Source organism: Saccopteryx bilineata, chromosome 5 (assembly GCF_036850765.1).
Source record: "Saccopteryx bilineata isolate mSacBil1 chromosome 5, mSacBil1_pri_phased_curated, whole genome shotgun sequence".
NCBI lineage: Eukaryota > Metazoa > Chordata > Mammalia > Chiroptera > Emballonuridae > Saccopteryx > Saccopteryx bilineata.
The window spans coordinates 98,777,216-98,793,526 of record NC_089494.1 but is presented as its reverse complement, the minus strand read 5'-3'; the positions used below and the strand labels follow the sequence as shown (position 1 = coordinate 98,793,526).

Sequence of the window (16,311 nt, the reverse complement as noted above, 5' to 3'; positions counted from 1 at the left end):
CCATGCTGTATACTTGAAAATAATTCAAAATTATATTGAATGTAAACTAAAAATAAATTCTTTAATTAAAAAAAAAAAGATATTATGAAGTCTTTAAGCCTAGAATCTTTTTAAAGGTAACTTAAGTCTTACGTGATTTCAGTGTTCTGAAAAAAGCAAGGAGAAAATCAAGTGGAGTTCCAAGGCCATTCAGCTCTGTAAGTGGTTCTTTTTTTAATTTTTTAAAGATCTTAATAGTTTTTTTTTGGGGGGGGGGAGTTTGACAGAGAGAGAGACAGAAAGAGGGACAGATAAGGATAGACAGACAGGAAGGGAGAGAGATGAGAAGCATCGATTCTTCGTTGCGGCTTCTTAGTTGTTCATTGATTGATTCCTCGTATGTGCCTTGACTAGGGGGCTACAGCACACCAGTGACTTGTTGCTAAAGACAGAGACCTTGGGTTCAAGCTGGTGAGCTGTGCTCAAACCAGAGAGATGATCCCGTGCTCAAGCTGGCGACCTCGGGGTTTCAAACCTGGGGCCTCTACACCCCAATCTGATGCTCTATCCCCTGTGGCACCACTTGGTCAGAGGAGATTTTTATTGATTTTTGAGAGAGAAAAGAAAGAGAAAGAGGCAGGGGAGGAGCAGGAAGCATCAGCTCATAGTTGCTTTCAGCATGTGCCTTGGCTGAGCAAGTCCAGAATTTTGAATTGGCGACCTCAGCATTCTATGTCAAATGCATTATTCACTGCACCACCACAGGTCAAGCTCTAAGTAATTCTATGGTGAAAAAGTTTTACTTCTTTTTTCTACTACTTAACCTTCCTTGAAAACAAAACAAACCTTAGCTCAGGTGAATTTTATAACCTCTAGTACAAACTCAACAAATAACATATAAAAGCATTATTTCAGGTAATTGTTGCTCAGTGATTTCAAATCATAAATAATGGAAAGTACAGTCTATTGATTTTTGTACCTTCTCTAAAATAAGAGTGAAGACTGGCGGCCATAAATTAAATCTGCCCCTTAGTATATTTAATTTGGCAAATACATTATTTACTTTTTAAGAATCTGAAGTTTTTCTTTAAAAAATCTAGATTTTTAAGTTCCTTGAAAAGTAATAAGATTCTTGGGCTCACATCCTTGTAAACACTGCTCACTGCTACCTGATTTACGTGGGACTGGGCTGAATTGTATTAACAGCTTCCTGCAATAAAGAAAAGAGAAAGATATTCATTTCTATTGTTTTCTTCCTTAGCACAATTTTTCCCTTGGTGAAGGTGGACAATAGGGCCACTGCTCACTACATTACCTTTTGTTTTTGAAATACTTCAGGAAAATACTTTCAGAAAGCTCTGTAACATTTTTAATTCACCCCTGCTTTCATATTGATGCTCATTTTACTCTTTTTTAAAACTTAGTTTACTTCTTTATGAGTCCTTTTTATAGATACTTGTGAATAATCCTTCAACTCATAATTTTTCTCTGCAATAGCTTCTTAGAATTTACAGTCAAATTTATGGATTATTTTTCATAATATGTATTTGTTTGGACCAATCTGATCCTCAGATTTATTTATATTACTAAACCATATTCTGCCTTTTAAAAAATCTTTCCTGTTTATAACCTTTAATATTTTAAGGCTATAGTTTAAGTTATTTCTGAAAATGATCAGAGGGCTAAATGAATAAATAATCAGAATAGTGATATGCAAGAAAATTTTGAAAAGAAACAACATATTATACATTTAAAAATAGCTAATTTAGGAAACACTTTATTGGCTTAAATAAAATTATATACCACATACCAAATTTTACTCTAATTTCTATTCCTTTACCCATCTTTTATTTCTTTAGAAACCATGTTACCTTAAACATATCAATAATAATAGAAGAAATTTTGTGTTTAATTGTTGTAAGAGTAATGTTTTAACTCTTATACACATACTTTAGATTTCGTTTCAAAGATATACTTCTTTTAAATCATGTTCCTCAACTATTAACTCAATGATATACTGGGAAATTCTCAAGAAGCAGATTATGTAAACTCAGAAATCTAGATAGATTAACCTGATTCAAAAAGAGACTTGCAAAAGATAAATTGTTGCTTCGGGGAACATGTTACTTCTCCTGATTCAGCAGTATGGTAACTATATATCTAGTGTACTAGATTTTTAGCTCAACTTTATTTACAGCCAGGAATAATTTGTGGTCACACAGATCAGAGCAGAGTCTCTGAAGGGAGAGAACATGCTGCTACTGTCCGAAATGTTTTAAAATTCCATTCACATTTTATTTGCGTTGTCTGGCATTGTTTGGTTTATCTGTTTGTGATTTATAGGTGAATATAGTCATTTGTTTTCTTATGCTAAATAAATATACGTATTTTAAATTAAAAATGTGATATCTCCCTGAGGCTATACTTTTCTTTTTTTTTTTTTTTTCTTTCTTTTTCTTCTTAAACTAACCGTGTCTGAAACTCTGTAGGCTGGTACACTATCCACTCAGGAGCAGCACAAACTATGAGATTGCAAGAGTTTCAAAACAAGGGTATAGTCTGAGGAAGAAAATACAATATATAGTTATATAAGGATGTATATAGTTATATAGTGAAAAAAATTCACCCATCTGCCTCTGAGTCTGATTAATAATAAATAAGGAAAACTGCTTATTGAGACCACTCTGTTTCACAGAAACTAAAATTACAAAATAATTATTGTTTGGTAAATGTCCAAACAGTCTTTTTTTATTTTATTTTATTTTTTAATTTTTTTCTTTTTTATTGAATTTATTGGGGATTAAACTAGTTAACAAAGTTATACTGGTTTCAAGTTAACAATTCAATAGCAAGGCATCTGTACAGCTCACTGTGTGCTTCCCACCCGCAGCCCACCCTCCATGCATTACCTATTTCCCTAACCCTCTGCTCAGCTTCCCAGACCCTCCTCTTCCCACGCAATTCCCACACTACTGTCTGTGGCCAGGAGTTTTTTCTCTTTTTAATTTTTTTCAATTATGGTTTATACTCAACATTATTTTGTATTAGTTTTAGATGTACAGCATAGTGGTTGGACAATCAAATACTTTACGAATTTTCCTCCCTAATATTTCCAGCACCTACTTGGCCCCATACATGGTTATTATGTTATTCCTTTTTTTGTGTGTGGCAGAGAGTCAGAGAGAGAGAGAGACAGACAGACAGGAACGGAGAGAGATGAGAAGCATCAATTCTTTCTTGCGGCATCTCAGTTGTTCGTTGGTTGCTTTCTCATATGTGTCTTGACGGGGGGGGGGGGCTACAGCAGACCGAGTGACCCCTTGCTCACGCCAGCGACCTTGGGCTCAAGCTGGTGAGCTTTGCTCAAACCAGATGAGCCTTCACTCAAGCTAGTGACCTCGGGGTCTCGAACCTGGGTCCTCCGCATCCCAGTCCGACGCTCTATCCACTGCACCACTGCCTGGTCAGGCATTATTATGTTAGTCTTGACTATATTCCCTATGTTGGACTTAACATCACCATGACTATTTTGTAAATACCAATCTGCACTTCTCTACTTTTTCACCTCTTTCACCCAATCCCCAAACCTTTCTTCTGGCAATCATCAGGCTGTTCTCTGTATCTAGTTGTTTGCTTCTGTCTTGTTTGTTTGTTTGTATTATTCATTAGATGCCATAAAGAAGTGAAATCATACGGTATGTGTCTTTCTCTGACTGATTTATTTCTCTTAGTATAATACCCTCCAGGTCCATCCATGCTTTGCAAATGGTAAGATTTCATTCTTCTACAAACAATTTTACTGTATACATAACATGTAGCAGAGTTGAGATTGGAGCTAAAGTAATTAAGGTTCAGAGTGTGCTTTCTATGCCACTGTACTATTATTACCTTCTTAAAATGCTCAAGAATGAAAAAACTATTAGCTCATATAGTAATCAAAAGTGTCTAAAAATTCATTTACTTTTTATATTTAAAGTACTGCTGTTTAGCTTATTTCTTTTCTAATAGTAGTTCATATTTATTTTACTCTGTTGTAAGGTAAAGGTAAATCTGGTCTTTTATGAACAGATATCAATGAATTACATGAGGCAATCTACCTTTTGGGGGCTTGTTTCTTCAGTTGGTTGTTAATCAAGAAAGAAGACTGATCTGAGGGATCAGAGAAGTTGAGTAATGTTACCCATGATTACACATCTAGTTAGTGGCAGAGAGATAGTTCAACAATCTTTAAAACGAGAATATTGGCCTCAATACCTCCTTCAATTGCTCTTTAAACTTATATTTATTGCAAAGTGCCAGGCATTTTTCTAAATACTAGGATAAAACAGTGAATAAGAGAGAGATTTTATTGTTCCCACAGAACTTATATAGGGGAGAAAAAAGCATGTAGACATTTAAAAGTAGTTTTAAAAGTACATCAATTAGATTAAAGCAGTTAAGTACTATGAAGAAAATGGATCAGAGGAATGTTACGAGCAAAAAACACACATCACCTCTGATCAAATTCACTGGCCAAAGTCAGTCACATTGAGTGGGGACCCATCATCTTGGCCCCACCCAACCACAAGTTTCTAAGAGGTACAATCTTATTGTGTTCCAAACAAAAAGCAGAAGTGTAAGTATTTTCTGAACATCCTTGATATGTATAGTGGACATGCTGATAGGGTGATTAAAGAAGTCTCTCTGAGAAGGGGATATCTGAGTTGAGCCCAAATTAAGGAAAAGAATCAGACATGCAAGTTAAGGTAAATACCGTATTTCCCCATGCATAAGACACGCTTTTTTTTTTTTTTTTTTTTGTCTTTTTAAAAAATTTGGGATCTAAAAACTGGGTGCATCTTATACAATAGTTGTAGACATTTTTACTTGCATTTCTCACTTTTTCATGCTTGTTTTTGGCCTCATTGTTGAAGACAGTGATTTGTCATCAGACACAGATGAAGACAAGCTAATGGACGGAAGTTTTGACAGTGATGAGGAGTTGTATAAATTTTATGACGAATAAAAAGTTCAATAACTTTATGTAATACATTTTTTTTTCAACTTTCAGGCCCCAAAATTAATGTGCATCTTATACATGAGATCTTCTTATGCATTTGGAAATACGGTTCCTGGTAGGCAGGGGAATAACAAATGCAAAGAATCTAAAGCAGCAAAGTCTTTGTTTTTCCAGAAAGAGAAGGAAGTGAATAAGGTTGTGTGAGTTGAAGAGATCTGAGAATATGATGGGGGTTTTATCAATACGTATTATAAGAGAAGTTCAAAAGGTATCTATCTATTTTGAAACAGAGGAGTAATGATGATATAATTTAATCTATATTATTAAAGTTCTCAATGGTTGTTATATAAACAATAAATATAATAATGCTTCAGTGGAAGTAGGAAACTGCTTTTGCTGGAGTTCAGGTGAAAATAAAAGGTATAATGTTTACCTTTAGAGCATAAAATAGTAGGTATATGGGGAATCAGGTGATGTGCTCTGTTACAAAGCACTGTCCTAAGTGCTACGGTAGGAGAGAGCACCATGGAAACAGACACAGGGGAAATGTAGCCTGGACATGCAGAGTTCAGACCAGCATATCTTCTTACGACAGTGGATAAGATGAGAGAGAGTTCTGAGTGAAGATTAAGAGTCAGATAGAGGGGAGAGTGGTCTGGAACAAGAGATACTCTAAAAAAAAGTGAACAGCATTATTAAATTTTTGTGTAATGTGGGATGGAAAGAGAAGATAAAGAGTAAGCTAAAAAGTTTTCCAATGGCTAGAGCTTAAGTGACCTTGTATGCTTTACTAACTGGTTTGGATTTGACACTAAAGGCACCTGGAATCCAGACAGGATTTCAGCTAGATTCTGATATGCTCACATATGCAGTTTTATAGATCACTTTGGTAGCATTTAAACCATAAATAGAAAGCAAAAACATCTCTAAGTTCCCTTAGCTTTATAAGGGTTTTTATGTATTATAGGGGAAACTCAAGAGTTACAATTTTAGCTTGAGTAATGGTGGCTTTGGTTATGGTCAGTGGGCTTAATGATTAATGCAAGTAAAGGATTTGTTCCAGGAACTGAATAAGTCTCAAGTCTTAAGGAGATCTGAGAGTGATCCACCTCTGTGCCCAGGGTACTGCAAACTGGGCCTTTGTGCTCCAAGGATGAAAGGTCCTCTGACTGTGATCCAATTAACTTTGACTATTTTCTGATTAACTCTGACCTGAAATTCCAAAACCCTTACCTATGCTTTTCTTCCTCTTATAAAAAGGCTGGCTGGGGATACAGCGTTGAGATGAATTTGGAATGTAACCCCCATCTCTCCAGATTGCCAGCCATCTGAATAAACTCCACATAAAGATTCAATCCGTCTCTACTTATTTGGCTGAATTGATGACAGGCAGCACGAACTCCAATATTTCTAGATTCATGTGTATGCATTTAGTTCATTCACTTCAACACTCAAAGTTTATATTTCTTCCCTTTCCTCTTTCCATCCCACCCCATCACAATACATTAAGAATATTCTAAACCTACTTCTTAAAGTCTGTTAGGTTTGGGTATGTATTCATGTTTAGAAATGTCCTACCAGAAAACAGAAAAACATCATGGAGTTCCACTTGCTCTCAACCTTGCCAAATGAGATCAGCTTCTGCTAGCAGTTGTTCATTTCCCCTGGATGGAAAGCTGCCCTTCTCCCAGGAGCCTGTGATGACCATTCCAAGTTGAGTTCCATGCCCATGAGGTCCCCCAGAGTCCCAGCTGCTTAGGCTTCAGGGATCGGCACACATCTGTCTTTGTAGCAAGGCTTGTCCCGATGGGGTGTTAAAATGATGGCTATGTTTATATGTATATGTTAATGCTGCTTTACTATATTATGTTTTCATGTTGCTGGTGCTGGTTATATTTTAAACTAATGCAATTTTGTTGTATTTTTTCCCTGAGGCTATTTTAACCAAACATACAATTTGGAGAATCTAATAAATAAATAAATGCAGAGCTCTGGAGGAAATGTAGCAACTGATGATGGAATTTATCTCAATATTTAAATGAATTCACTGTGACTAAGTATTTGCAGTTTAAAGACTAGCAACAGTACAGAGATAGAATATTTTTCCTTGTAAGGTAAAAAATTGGAAAAAGCAGGATTGAAAAAAAATTGTATTTATACTGTTTTTGTTGAAATAGTCAGAATTTATTTTGTTTTATAAGAAATGTTAAAGCCCTCCTGAGAAAATAGCTAATAATGGTATTGCAAATATAATGAATTATTTAAATAGTAAGACCAATGTGGGGGGAAAACTTTTTAAATTGTTTTAATAGAGTTTATACTTTGTCATTCATTGCAAAACTCTTTGAAAAGTAGAGAGCTCTATACATTGCATATACGAAAAGCTTCCTGCACTTCTTTTAATCATCATGTGTTAGTCCTTGCTCGGTTCCCAGCTTCTCACTGAATCACTACATATTAATAATTCCTGCACCTATGGCAATGGTTTGTTCCAGATCTCCAGATACTCTACTCCTGTTCTGCTACTGAGAATTGGATTGGCTGTATATCAATAGTTATTTCATTTACTAATAGGGTATGAACACAACCTTGGCCTGCCTCTACCTGAGGTGCCATGTAACATTCCCCAAAGGATGTTAGGCTATCCTGGTTTCTAGACATCCTTAGGAGAGAGGTGCTTGTTGAAACTTACCATAACCCTGGAGCTGCCTGGACAGACTTGTGTTGGGGTCAGTGTAGGTATACTGCACTACTGTTCCACATGTAATGTGGGATGGATTCCTCATGAGCTGCTGGCTCCTGAATGGTATTAAAATCTTTGCTGTAATCTGACAAGTCAAGCCTGGTTCTTCTTTCTTAAATTAATTTGTCCTCACCTCACTGAACCTTGAACTGCGTACAAGTAATTTAGATTTTAGATTCTATATCTCTTGCTTATTATTCTCACTGCCCCTATATTTCTCGTATTCAACACATTTCCAATGGCATGGGTTTTTTTATGTGTTTTAACATATATTCTACCAAATTATTTTTATCCCCATATATTGCCCCCACTGGTGATTATCCTTACAAGATATTTATGGGGCTATCTAAACTATTTATTAGTACATAGGACATAATGGCAAATTTAACAATAAAAGAGAGATAAGATTGAAAATTTTTAATGTTTATTATCTGGAATAGTTAAAAAAGTCAAAGAAAAGGAAATGGAAAATAATATGTAAATACCTAAGTATGAATTCAATTATAGTAACAAGGAAATATTTTTAGTTTTAAAAACACATAGATGTGTAAATATTCAAAAAATATATTGAAGTTGGCCCTAGGTGTTGAGGAAGCTCCATGGCCTTGCCTCAGGTGCTAAAATAGTTCAGTTGCCGAGCAACAGAGCTGCAGCTCAGCCAGGCAGATAATCTCCTGGTAGGGTCTTGCCAGGTGGATCCTGATCAGGGCACATGTGGGAGTCTGTCTCTGCCTCCCCACTTCTCACTTACAATACATATATATATATATATACACACACACACACACACACACACACACATATATACACAATATACACATATATATAGCAACAGAAGTTTTAATTCATTCTACTAATATTCCTTAATAAGTTAAAGTAATAAAGTAAAAACTATGTAAGCATTGTTTTTAGTTCATTAAAATCTAAACTTTTGATATGTAGAACTACACCATGAGCATTTCATTTAGATTTTAATGTATGAAGGAAATGATGAAATTTTATATTATCTAAATATAAACTAACAGAATATATTACAGTTGAATTGGCTAAAATTGAGAAATACGTTTTCTATTCATTGTTCAAATTTGGTAATCTCCTTAACAGATACTTTAGATATCAAATATTAAGTAAAGCAGATTTCAATGCTGATATTTTATATTTGAAATTTATTTCTTGGTGTAGCAATATGCCTAGTTCACTGTAGTCCTCAAATATTTATTGGAAAATTTTTTTTAAAAGATGACATTACTTAATTTGATACTTTTAAATAATATAGGACATTATTATACAGAAAATTTACATAAACATATATATGAAATATACTTGAGAGAGGACTAAAGAATAACATTTAACAATGATTACTGGTTTAATTCTTCTTTCATTGGTTTTTCTTTTTTCTCATTATTATTTTTAACTTTTAAAATATTTTATTGATTTTAGAGACAGAAGAAGAGGGAAAGAGAAAGAGAGAGAGAGAAACATTGGTTCTTTTGTTCCACTTATTTATGCATTCATTGGTTGATCTTGTATGAGCTCTGACCCAGTGTGATGTTCTAACCAACCTAATTACCTAGCTAGGGCTCTCCGTTGTTGTATTAGTTTTGTATTGTAAGAAGTTTGATGGTCTAAGAAACAAGGGCATGTAAGATTATTCAAGACTTTAGCTCCTTTAGAATGTGTCCATAGTTGTTTCTTAAATAAGGAGTCAGCAAGCTGAGACCTGTACACCAATTCTGGTCCACTACCTGTTTTTATAAATAAAATTTTATTGGAATATAATCATAATCATTCGTAGATATAGAGTCTATAGTTTTTGTTTGTTTGTGCTAATAGTGGAATTGGGTTAATGCATCAGGTAAAGCCTGAAATATTTACTCTTTGACCCACTACAGAAACGATTTGACAACCCTTGTGTAAAATTTTCTAAGTTCTGTTTCTGATTCAGAGAACATCTATGTAACTAAGTGTATACATATCAACAACAACAACATGCTGTGCCGGAAGATTCTGGCAGGAGTGAGTATTCCATGCATACAAGGTCATGGTAGTTTGGTGGATTATTTTAGGCAACAAAGTTCTTTAGGGAAATCTTTTGGATGAAGATCATGAGAATTTATTTTCCTTGAGAACCATAGTGTACAAATGGCAAGATAAGCTGAAATAAATTTTCTAACAAGAAGTGAATGAATTTGGTTAATACATTGTAGGAATATAATATCTAGTGAAAATTCAGTTGATACTTTCTTAAATAAGGAAACAAAAGCTAACAGTTCCAATATTCTCAGAAAAAGCTAACTGCTACTTCTATAGAAAAAAGGTAGAGCTTTATCCTATTGCTTCAAAAAGCATGGGCTCTATTCAATTATTGAAAAGTGAATTAATTATTTTATAGATTACCCCTACCTTTCGTCTCTTTTCTGTTTGTTTATTGACAGTATTTTCTACTAAATGCCTGAAGCCTACCATTGCACTGATGATTTACTGCAGCTGAAGAATGAAGTAGCAGAATTTAAAGACAATGGGAATTAATCCACTCCTGCCACTATTACTGAGCTTCAGTAAAACAGCAGAAAACATGCTGAGATTCTTCATTAAAATTAGGTATTCTTGTAACTTATTGACTTTAGTTATCAAGTATATCTTAATAGAACAAGAGCTGTTCTATTTAGGGTCCAGGCACATAATTATTGTCTTCTGTGAAAAGCTAGGTTTATCTAGGAATAAGTATGGACCTATTATTATTTTTCTGTGTAGTAAAGATATAAATAACAGGTGGCTTTCTTCTTTGTTTTAATGAGCCATTTTCTAATATTTTATTTTAAAATATTTATAATTATATTTGTCTGATTCTTTTTGAATTTTCCTAATAATCACATTGTAGAAACATACATTCTCAGAAAAGTCTTTTGTTTCTTAAATTTTCTTTGCTCTTAATGTAAAAGTTTCTTTTTACAGCATTAAGGTTAAAATTACCTTTAAGGAGCTATTTTGTCCTGGAAAACAAAAAGAGGCTTCCTATGGATAAACTCCATTAATAATTAATATTGTTTTGATAACTCAGTATTAACATTTCTTAAAGAAAATCATTCAGTGAAAGAATAAACTCAATTCGGACAATTTGTATCTCATTGAGAACAGATATTATATTTTTATAAAACTATATACTGAATACAGATTTGCTTTAAATTATATTTTATCAGAAAAATAATCTATATTTTTATTAAAAGAGCATAGCTTATTTTTAAAAACTTAGGACTGATGATTATATGATTTTGCTGAGTCTATAATATAATTTGCTAATATTCCCAAATTCAAAGAATAACTTATTCTCAATAAAATTGAATGACTGAGAAATAACAGCATTTTTTATTGCATTTTAGCAAAGATGAATTGAAAGTGTCCTTAGAATATTCTCAAATGGAAAAAACAGATGACTACATTGGACTGTGTATATATGTATTGTTATATGGTCAGGATTAAACTGTGTGACAAAAAAAAAATGTAGTGGCTCAACTGGGATGAGATATGACATAGACTGGAAGTCAAAAGATGTCGGTTTAAATTTTCATTGTCTCCATGCTTCAATGTGTAACCCAAGTCTTCAGCTACAAATAAAATGTTGATACCTCCACTTTTCTGAGTGGATTCAAACTCCCTAGGTAGGATATTATCCCTTTTTGGGTGGGCGTACTGTCAGATCTGATGAAATTTTCCACAAAGAACTTGGCATACTTATTTGAACCCCAAATTCCACCTGGAGATGTCTTTATGGATCCAAGTTCTCAGTCTCAACATCTCTAACACAAACATGATGAGCACTTTCTAGGATGCAGCATAATGTTTTGTTACATAAAGATGATTTTATTGAGCTGAGCTCATTTACTTGTTCGTACGATAAAAGAACTGAAGTAAATGATTTTTCAATTTTCTTCCTGTTTCCTAAATTTTCTGAGTCTATGGGGTAAATTTTTTATGCAGACAAATATGTTATTTGAATGTCTGAAAAAAAATTTCTGTATGAAAATGCCCATAGTTATCCCAATGACAAAGCTTCAGAATCCAATTTATCAAGGAGAATTGTGGGAAGGAAAATAAAATAGAAATTTAAGAAAGGGAGTGAGACAGAGAGACTTACTGTGATTATTTAATGTAATAGCCCAGGCCCCTTCTAGTGGCCTATGGGAAATTTCACTAATGCCTTGTAATATGTAGAAAACTCTTTTCTCTTTTTAAAAGAAAATTGAGTATGCATTGAGAACAAGGTAGTAATTATTTTGGAATCATATAAATGTTAATTCATAGAGAATTAGAAAAAAAAAGAGTAAACTCAATGACTGCAAAAGCTGACATCTAGATATAGGAATTAAGAGCAGACAACTTTAGTTTGAATCTCCAACTTGTATTCCTAGACAGATATTTTAACTTAATTCTTACTGTGAGAATTAAATGGAATAGCCAATGTAAAGTGCCTGAAAATTAATGAATAACCAACATACGTTAGCTCTCCTTCTTTTTCCCCTAACATTATCTCTAATGGAACCTACTCACTAACACTTTCCCTTAAATAATAGATACAAAAAGGATTTAAGCTTTTAAACAACTTAAACAAACAAAAACACAAAATAATAAAGTATAAGAAAGACATTTTATTTTGTTGACTCTTAGGCTAAAGTTTCAAATATTTATTAGGTAAATGAAAGAAATTACATTGTATCAAGAAAATGTACATGACTAGACCAGTAAGCCTAGGTCTTGTACCTCCTCCTGAAAATACACTCCAGGATTTGGAGGTAAAGTGAGGAAACAGATAAAAGTAAAAAGATAAATATGATAAAAATCAGAGTTGAATTCTGTGAGTAAAATATTATTTTTGGTCAAGAGATAGACTCTTTAACTCAATAATTATTTACTAAACAATCACTGTGCATCAAATATTGTACTTGACTATGAAATTACAAAGATAAAGTATTTCTAGTTTTCTTCTTGAATTTGAGAACAAGAAGGTAGTGAGGCAAAAGAGTGAATGAATGAGTGATGAATGGATGAGGACAAAGCTTGAAAGAAAAGTGGAAGTTTCTAAAGCAGAAGCAAAGTTAAATAGCAAAAGCAGAAGGGGAGCATGCCTGGGTGTACGTATTAATAATGTCCCACGCTTAACTGCTTACTGGACTTGGGAACTTGTTAGAAACTGTCCACAATAAATCCAAATTGAAAGTCAATACATACTTAATTTTAAATATGCACTTAATTTATATTCACAATATAAGTAAGAGATCACATAGATTCCGGCATCACCCAGTCCATGCACTTGGTATAGGAGGCATAAACCTTCCCTTTTTAGACAGCCACACAAAAGGCATTAAAGAACAATAACCATAAATCTTCACTTTCTTCAAAGTAAAGACAAATCCAATTTTTAAGGGATATTTTAGTCATATTAAGAATAAATTATAAGGCCCTGGCCGGTTGGCTCAGCGGTAGAGCGTTGGCCTGGCGTGCGGGGGGGACCCGGGTTCAATTCCCGGCCAGGGCACATAGGAGAAGCGCCCATTTGCTTCTCCACCCCCCACCCCCCTCCTTCCTCTCTGTCTCTCTCTTCCCCTCCGGGCACTGGGGATGGTTCCTTGGCCTCTGCCCCAGGCGCTAGAGTGGCTCTGGTCGCAGCACAGCGACACCCGGAGGGGCAGAGCATCGCCCCCTGGTGGGCAGAGCGGCGCCCCTGGTGGGCGTGCCGGGTGGATCCCGGTCGGGCGCATGCGGGAGTCTGTCTGACTGTCTCTCCCCGTTTCCAGCTTCAGAAAAATACAAAAAAAAAAAAAAAAAAAGAATAAATTACAAAATCTAGGCAAAATCTAGTCTAGAGAAAATCTGTTCCCTTCTACATCGAGTCCAGGCTGACATTAATAGGTGGATGTTTTCACCAAAATTTCTGGAGGGTATTTACCTGAGGGAATAGCTGTCAAATGATACTGAACAATTTTCATATATTTATTTTTGAAATTTTTATTCTTTGGTTGTAATATGGTTGAGACTGTTGTCAAAAAGTATAAGAATGAAAGTTTACATAATTCAAACAAATTAAACTGTCAACAATGAGATAAGATTAATTGTATGTAATTGTATTTTATAAAAGTGACATGTATCCAGAGGGTTTTTTTTATATTTCAGCCAGAGAGTTAAAGACTTATAAGAAGAAAACCAAACTCACATTTTAACTTTATTCTTGATGTCCATATAAGTAAAACCATCTTTTTACAAAACTGTTCAATACTTAAATAAATGGCCAGTGCTGAGGCTGTAGAGGAATGTCCCTTATATCAAATTTTTGAGGGTCCCACTTCACTTATTTTTTCACTTAGAAAATTTACTTGCCCAGTAGATTTGTAAGTGGGTCACTTTAGAAATATGTTCCAATCAAAGGATTCAGAGCAAAAAAGAAACCAGAGCTAAATTAATGATAAACAGGCATTTAAACAAAGAAAGGAATCAATTTTCTGTAGATTGTATTTTTATTCCACTGTTGCTGATATTGCATGTGCATACACACAAAAGTAATTTTGAAAATACAGCACTTTCTAAAGATAGTATGTCCTTTTTGCCTAGTAGGGGAGTTTGGAAGTGAGAGGAAAGAGCAACACAACATTAAGAAGGAAAAGATGAGTACATATTAATCTAAGAAGGAACTTTTTCATTTATTAATAATACTGATGGTGGAAAAAGTGATGATTGCTATAGAAACTCATTTTCGAAAGTGGCTTCTGAGAAAATATGAATTGAACTTAAATTCTGAAATTTTCTGAAATGGAGATTATATATAGAATGTTTCATTTCCTGGTTTCTCCTACTCTCTTATTATTAAAAGTTAATTCAAGAATATTTCTACCCTTTTGAAAAGGATTTGAGTTGAGAAAGACTACTCCACCTGTAAGGCAAAGTGCCGAGCAGTATCTGGTGGATTTGATCAGTGTGACAGCCCGTCCTGAAACAGGCCGGAACGCCCTGCTCTTTCCTCCCCAGCAGGTTGGGGACTGAATTACAGGACTAATTGCATCAAATTTCTACTTTACCTTGGCAACGGCCTCACAAACCCTGCATGTACAGTGACTTTTCTCTTTTCTGATCATCTTTAACAATTCTATGTATCGTAGTTATTTTACAGCTCCAATGTCAGAATACATAATCAAAATAATGATGAATAAAAGTATTCAAGTGCCTTTTGAAATACTCTGGATTGTCTTGTACCAGTCATCTCAGATTGTTACTTTTTTCCAATCGTGTGCCTGCATTTTCCAATAACAGTATTTGATTAGGGAATCCTAGTAAAATTTATAATCTGATAAATATAATTTAGTTCAGGAAGTTCTCCTCATCCTTTGTTTGAAACATGTCCAAGAATTGTGTAGATTATCTGGATCATTTCTTTAGTGTATTACTATAATCATATAAAAATGCATGGTGCTCACATCGACAGTGTATCATTTACAGTGATATATTAGTGAAATTGAAGTGCTCTGAAGATGAGGCCATTAACATTAAATAGTCACTGATCCTATAATAATTCAAATCCAACAAACTCTTTTAAGAGCCTACAAGGGGTGTGCCACTCATTTGGATGCTTCTGAGGCTAAAGCAATTTCTGCAAAACTTCCTAATGTGCAATGAGCATTTTAACTTAGAGATAAATAGACATAGAAGAGATGGATGGGATTTTAGTTCTGGGGTGAAAGTAAATTAACTTCGGAGCAATTTATCTGTTACTGCACATTATGGGGCAGCGCCAGCAGGCCACAGACGTACACCTCATGAGGAGTCTTAAAAGACATCTGTGGAGGAAGGAAAATGCAGTTTATATCCAAAACGTAATTTAGCAATGAAATGTCAACCACGTCCCAGAAGAATGTTTCAAATATACAAATAAAAATTTTTTTTGAAAACTTTTTCTTTTTTCCTTCTAGATTAAAGGTAAGCAAAAAATGTTAGCTTATATATATCAGTGAACCAATTAAACTGAGAGAGAAAAAGGTATAAGAATAAGATAAAGAGAAGAGAAAAAGAGAAGATGGAATCATGTCAGGGAAAATACTTTAGAAACTTTCCGTTTTATAGGTTGTCAAATATTTACAAAAGTCAAATATATGTCCTTCGAAAACACTTTGAAAATGATTCCTTTCTTATGATCACACAGTATATGCTTCCTCTAACACTGCTACTTAAATAAATCACTTTATTGGCTGGTTTGCATACTAGATTTTTAAAATTGAACAGGGACCATGTTTTTCATCTGTTATCTATCCCTTTGGTCTAAGCACGGTACTTGCCACATAAGAAGTATTCTATAAATATTTATGAAATAAATGAAAGAATCAATAACATTCTACTTACAAATGTTACTGATAGTATAAATGTTTGAAGAGTTAAAAAAATTTCTATTGCTTTTCCAACATGGTTTCTAATTTATTAATTCATTCTTATTGTTGATCACATTTTGCAAAGTAACTCATTCAAATGACGTGGTCTAGCTGCCTATGGATATGCTGAAAGCCGTGGTCATGGTACCCTTTCTATCTTCTCCTGCTTTCCAGAAAGTGCA

The 16,311-nt window shown here is 34.2% G+C and overlaps 1 protein-coding gene across 1 annotated transcript in view; it reads right to left on the bottom strand.

Moving 5' to 3' along the window:
• Positions 1–16,311, bottom strand: part of LRP1B (LDL receptor related protein 1B) — a 2,131,860-nt gene that overhangs the window by 810,481 nt on the left and 1,305,068 nt on the right. The window lies entirely within an intron of this gene.